General features: G+C 51.0%; 1 long non-coding RNA gene across 1 annotated transcript; it reads left to right on the top strand.

Annotated features, from left to right (window-relative positions):
• The first annotated feature begins 805 nt into the window (after positions 1 to 805).
• LOC136153746 (uncharacterized) lies at positions 806 to 4,650 on the top strand. Its single transcript, XR_010660426.1, has 3 exons — positions 806 to 1,917; positions 2,407 to 2,456; positions 2,755 to 4,650. It is a non-coding gene; the product is annotated as an uncharacterized lncRNA (long non-coding RNA).
• Positions 4,651 to 5,636: the final 986 nt, after the last annotated feature.

The following is a 5,636-nucleotide window of genomic DNA, read 5'->3' as shown; positions in this document are numbered from 1 at the left end:
ATTGGAAGGACTCATCTGAAACTCTGATTCTTTGGCCACCTGATGGCAAGACCCGAGTGATTAGAAAAGACCCTGATGCCGGGAAAGATTGAGGGCTGAAGGAGAAGGGGACGACAGAGGACGACATGGTTGGATGGCATCACTGACTCGATGGACCTGAGTTTGAGCAATCTCTGAGAGTTGGTGATGGACAGGGAAGCCTGGCGTGCTGCAGTCCATGGGTTTGCAAAGAGTCAAAAAAACTTGCAACACCAACCTATCATCTATCTAGCTGTCTTTTTATGTATCTATCCATCCATCCATCATATCTATCCATCCATCCATCCATCATATCTACCTGTACATCCATCCATCATATCTATCTATACATCCATCGATTATATCTATTCATCCATCCATCATATCTATCTATCCATCCATCATATCTACCTATACATCCATCCATCATATCTATCTATCTATCCATTCATCCATCATATCTATCCATCATCTCTATCTGTCCATCCATCCATCATATCTATCTATCCATCCATCCATCATATCTATCTATCTATCCATTCATCCATCATATCTATCTATCCATCATCTCCATCCATCCATCCATCATATCTACCTATACATCCATCCATATCTACCTATACATCCATCCATTATATCTATCCATCCATCCTTCATATCTGTCTATCCATCCATCCATCATATCTATCTATCCATCCATCATATCCGTTCATCCATCCATCATATCTATCTATCCATCATCTCTATCTATCCATCCATCCATCCATCCATCCTATCTTATCTATCCATCCATCCGTCGTATCCATCCATCCATCATGTCTATCTATCCATCCATCCGTCGTATCCACCCATCCGTCTACAGAGAGAGATGGAATCTCTTCTGAGTAGTTGGCTCCCATGATTTCGGAGGCCCAGACCTCCCAGCATCTGCCACCTGCAGGCAGGTGACCCCTTCCCACTTGCCTGCCTGGACAAGGAGGACTGAAAGTTACTGGCTCCGTGTCCCAGGCTGCTTGGACAAAGCCCAGCACAGCACAGCACCCAGAACCCATGTGGTTCCGCGGCAGGCGTACCTCCTGTGAGCTCCACGAAGGGACTTGAACTATTTCAGCAACGGTTGGCCCTCTGCAGCATGTGAGGGGGCCGTGTTTGGACAGCCTGTTTCTCCCGCATCCGAGCCAAGTCCGCTGCACACGTGTGCGAGTTTTCTGGCAACCTCGTATTGCGCAAACATCCTTAATACCTGTGGTCTGTGAACTGGGAGGTCAGGATCAGTGACTTTTTGTGGAGACGTCGAAACTTCAGACTCCGAGTGGGATGTTGAGTCTATGACTTCAGGTCTCAGATTGTCAGGAGATCAGAGCATCCGGAACTGAAATCTTCTTTTTTTTTTTTAAGATTCTATTTTTTCCCTCTCGCTGAGATGGTTTTGCATTCATTACAAGTCAAGCTGTTTCCCAGATGCCCATTGAACGGAGAAAGGAAGCTGCCTCTTCTCACCAGCCAGGGGTCTCCGAGGATAATCGAAGCCCCCAGGGGCGTTGGAGAAGACTCTTGGGAGTCCCTTGGGCTGCCAGGAGATCCAACCAGTCCATCCTAAAGGAAGTCAGTCCTGAATATTCACTGCAAGAACTGATACTGACGCTCTGATCCTTTGGCCACCTGACGTGAAGAACTGACTCATTGGAAAAGTCCCTGATGCTAGGAAAGATTGAGGGCGGGAGGAGAAGGGGACGGCAGAGGATGAGATGGTTGGATGGCATCACCGACTGGATGGACATGAGTTTGAGCAAGCTCTGGGAGATGGTGATGGACAGGGAGGCCTGGCGTGCTGCAGTCCGTGGGGTTGCAAAGAGTTGGGCGTGGCTGAGCGAGTGAACAACATCCTCAGCAACAAAGGTACTTGGATACCCACAGAAAATTATGTACACCAGTATAGTGTCCTTCAGAGTCAGGGCACAAATCCATTTATCCTGGACATGGTGCTCCCTAGAAGTTCTAAAAACCCCAGATATGAAAGAGCTAAATCCTGTAAAATTGCCCCAAATTGCTATACATGTTTATGTACACCTGCTCCTACACCAGCTACATAGGATAGCTTTAGAGGTCTACAATATATTTATATGCACATAGACCCTGGTGACTCACATAGGAAAGAATCCGCCTGCAATACAGGAGATCTGGGTGTGATCCCTGGGTCGGGAAGATCCCCTGGAGGAGGGCGTGGCAACCCACTCCAGTATGCTTGCCTGGAGGATCCCGTGGACAGAGGAGCCTGGTGGGCTACAGCCCACGGGGTTGCAAAGAGTGGGACACGACTTAGAGGCTAAACAACACCAACAATGTGCATATTCTCATGTTTTCTTACACTTATTTTACATTTTCTAGGTGGGCAAAGGACAAGAAGAATCAGGCTTCCCAAAAGAGGAATCACGTAGGTGAGTAACCCGTTGAAAAGTGAACCAGTCGTGTTTGAAAACGAGACACTTTCTTTGGGATGCAGCTTGCTATCTTTGGAACTTTCTCTGGGATGCAGCTTGCTGTCTTTGGAGGTGCAGGAAAAGAAAGCGTGAGTCGCTCAGTCATGTCTGACCCTCTGCGACCCCATGGACTGTAGCCCACCAGGCTCCTCAGTCCATGGGATTCTCCAGGCTAGAATACTGGGGTGGGTTGTCATTTCCTCCTCCAGGGAATCTTCCCAAGCCAGAGACTGAACCCGGGTCTCCCGCCTTGCAGGCAGATTCTTTACCCGCTGAGCCACCAGCGAAGCCCAAGAGATGGAACCACGTAAGAAGTCAGCGGCTGTCTTGGTGAGAGCGATGCCAACTGCTTTGACAAAGACGCCCCAGAATTTTGTCATCTTACTGCAGTAAGTCGCAGCTAACTTCTCGTTTCAATGACTCATCCGCTCCAGGTGTTCCTGCTTGGGTCGATTGCTTCCAGGTGGTGAGTGACAGGTCGAGCATCCTTGCCAAACTGGTCCTGTGCCATCTTCAACACCTGCCTCCCAAGATCCTCCCGTTTTCATTTGTTGCTTCCTTGCTGTTGGTGTTCATGTGTCTGTTGCTTGAACGCCATCCAGCTGAAACAGCTGAAACACATGCACGCTTGCTACCCACGGGACGTTTCCACAGAGTTCATCCTTCCCCTGGCTGGAACGTCACCACACAAGGCACATCGAACCCTTAAGAGCAGGTGGGATGTGTGCTCAAGCTGAGATGGTCATCTCAGTGTGGTATCACTGAGCATGCCATCAGCGAGCAGCGACTGTGAAAATGAACGTGCTAGCTGCTCGTTTGTGTTTGACTCTTTGCGACCCCGTGGACTGTAAGCGCATCCGGCTCCTCTGTCCAAGGGGGATTCTCCAGGCAAGAAGACTGGAGTTCGTGGCTATTCCGTTCTCCAGGGGGTCTTCCCGACTCAGGGATCGAACCCAGGTCATCTGTGTTGCAGGCTCATTCTTTACCCTCTGAGCCAGCAGGGAAGCCCTCTGCCCGTGGATCCAAACCCTCCGCTGGTGCATGTGCAAATGGTGATAGCACTCCTCCCTTGCAGCCAGTACTGTGTGTTGGTGCAATCGCTTTGGAAGTCCGTTGGGCGACATCTTGCAAAGCTGAAGGTGACCCAGAAGTTGCCCTCATGGGTAGCAACTCTGGAGAATCCCTTGCCTGTCTGTCCACGTGTTAGCCTGTTCTCGGAGTCTCTGATAGTGAAACCTGCAGACCACTCGTGTGTTTGTGGGCGGCAGGGCGGGATATGCCGAGTGTGAAGTGATTGCAGAATGGCATGTGGCACAGACGTGAAGCGGGTTGGCTCAAGATACAAGCCATGCCCTGGTGGATTCTATTTTATGTTTCTTTTATAATTTTTTTTGTTTTGGGTTGCGCTGGCTCTTTGCTGCTGTTTGGGGGCTCTCTGCGGTCGTGGCGAGCGGGAGCGCCTCTTGGTGGCGGTGAGTGGGTGCACGGGTTTCTCATTGCGGTGTGTGTGTTTTCTCATTCCCGTGGCTTCTCTGGTTGTGTGGCAGCGGCTCTGGGTGCCTGGGCTGATAGCTGTGATGCACAGGCTAGGTTGCGGCGTGGCATGTGACGTTTTCCCCAACCAGGGATCCAACCCACATCCCCTGCGGTGGGAGCACAAGAGGTTCCTCCCTGGCGTCTTGGATCACATCCTCCTCTGCCCCAGTGCCCAGATCCACAGCCGCGTGTCCCTGCCCTGTAGGAGCAGGCCGTCAGCTGGTCGGACCAGGCCCACCCGCCCCGGGGAGGGCAGTCTGCTTGACTCAGTCTCCTGGCTCCAGTGTTAATCTCATCCCACAAGGCCCTACTCTGGGCCACGGGGAGCTACGGTCAACATCCAGTAATAACCCGTTAGTGGGAAAGAATCTGAAAGAGCATAGATGTGTAGCTGAACCACTTTGCTGTACGCTGGAAGCTGACACAACACTGTAAATCAACTATGAAACTCCAGTGAAAACGGAAATGCTCATCGCTCAGTTGTGTCCGACTCTTTGCGGCCCCACGGACTGTAGCCCCGCCAGGCTCCTCTGCCCCTGGGCTCCTCCAGGCAAGAACATTGGGGTGGGTTGCCATGCCCTCCTCCGGGGACCCGTCTTCCTGATCCAGGGACAAAACCCAGCTGTCCTGCATTGCAGGCAGATTCTGTACCGTCTGAGCCACGGGGGATGGCAGCATTCTAAATAAACCACACTTCAGTGTGAAAAATTTTAAAAATGTGAATCTCATTCAGAAACACTCTCTACCAGACCCATGCAGGATCATGTTTTACCAAGTATCTGGGCACTTTGTGGGCCAATCAAGACACAGAATATTAACCTTTATAATGTCTCTCTGTGTGTGTGAGTGCGTGCATGCATGCATCTTACAGTGTCTTAACTACCGAGCCAAACAAAAGATATAATTTTCGCTGCGAAATATGTGCATTCTAGTAATATTCTACAGTCTTCCTGAAACATCATTGGCAACATCCAAATATGGACTAAGTGAAGGATCTGAAAAAAAATGAAAGGATGCAGCCAAGTTGGCCAGACAATGCAGAATGCAGACACCCTTGATGCCACACCACAATTCCTAAAGGATCCCAGGAGATTTCCCTGTATTCCTCTGCCTTCACTGCTGAGGAAGCAACACCTTTTCCATCTCCCCTTTACAGTCGCGTAGTTTGGAGGAACTGGTCGCTGGCAGCCCTCGGGGCTGCGAGGTTCATAAAAGTCTGTGTCCCTGCTTCAGGGACGCACGCTGGCCGAATCCGCTGGCCGGGCCCCGTGGTAATCGTGTGCGTGCGTTAATTTTACGACGGGAGGTCCTCCTGGGAAGGAGCTCGGACCCGACAAGCCATCCCCCTACCGGGAGAGTTTGGGAAAGCTCAGAAGGAGACGCCACGTGTCTCAGCATTTACCAGAATCCTTCTCTCGGGCATCCTTCTTGGCCAAGCGATGCATGTACCCCGGGTCAGAATGACGGGGCGGAGAAAACCCAGAAAGTAATCTCATCTCCGTAAAACCTGGGGCTCTGAGCCAGGAGGCAGAGCCGTTTCTCCGGGGCTTCTGACGCTCACGGTTCTCCATCCGGGCGCCCCTTCCCAATCACGCCTCTGCT

The sequence above is a fragment of the Muntiacus reevesi genome, chromosome X, assembly GCF_963930625.1.
Source record: "Muntiacus reevesi chromosome X, mMunRee1.1, whole genome shotgun sequence".
Taxonomy (NCBI): Eukaryota; Metazoa; Chordata; class Mammalia; order Artiodactyla; family Cervidae; genus Muntiacus; species Muntiacus reevesi.
The sequence above is the reverse complement of the archived record's forward strand: the minus strand, read 5'-3'. Positions and strand labels throughout refer to the sequence as shown.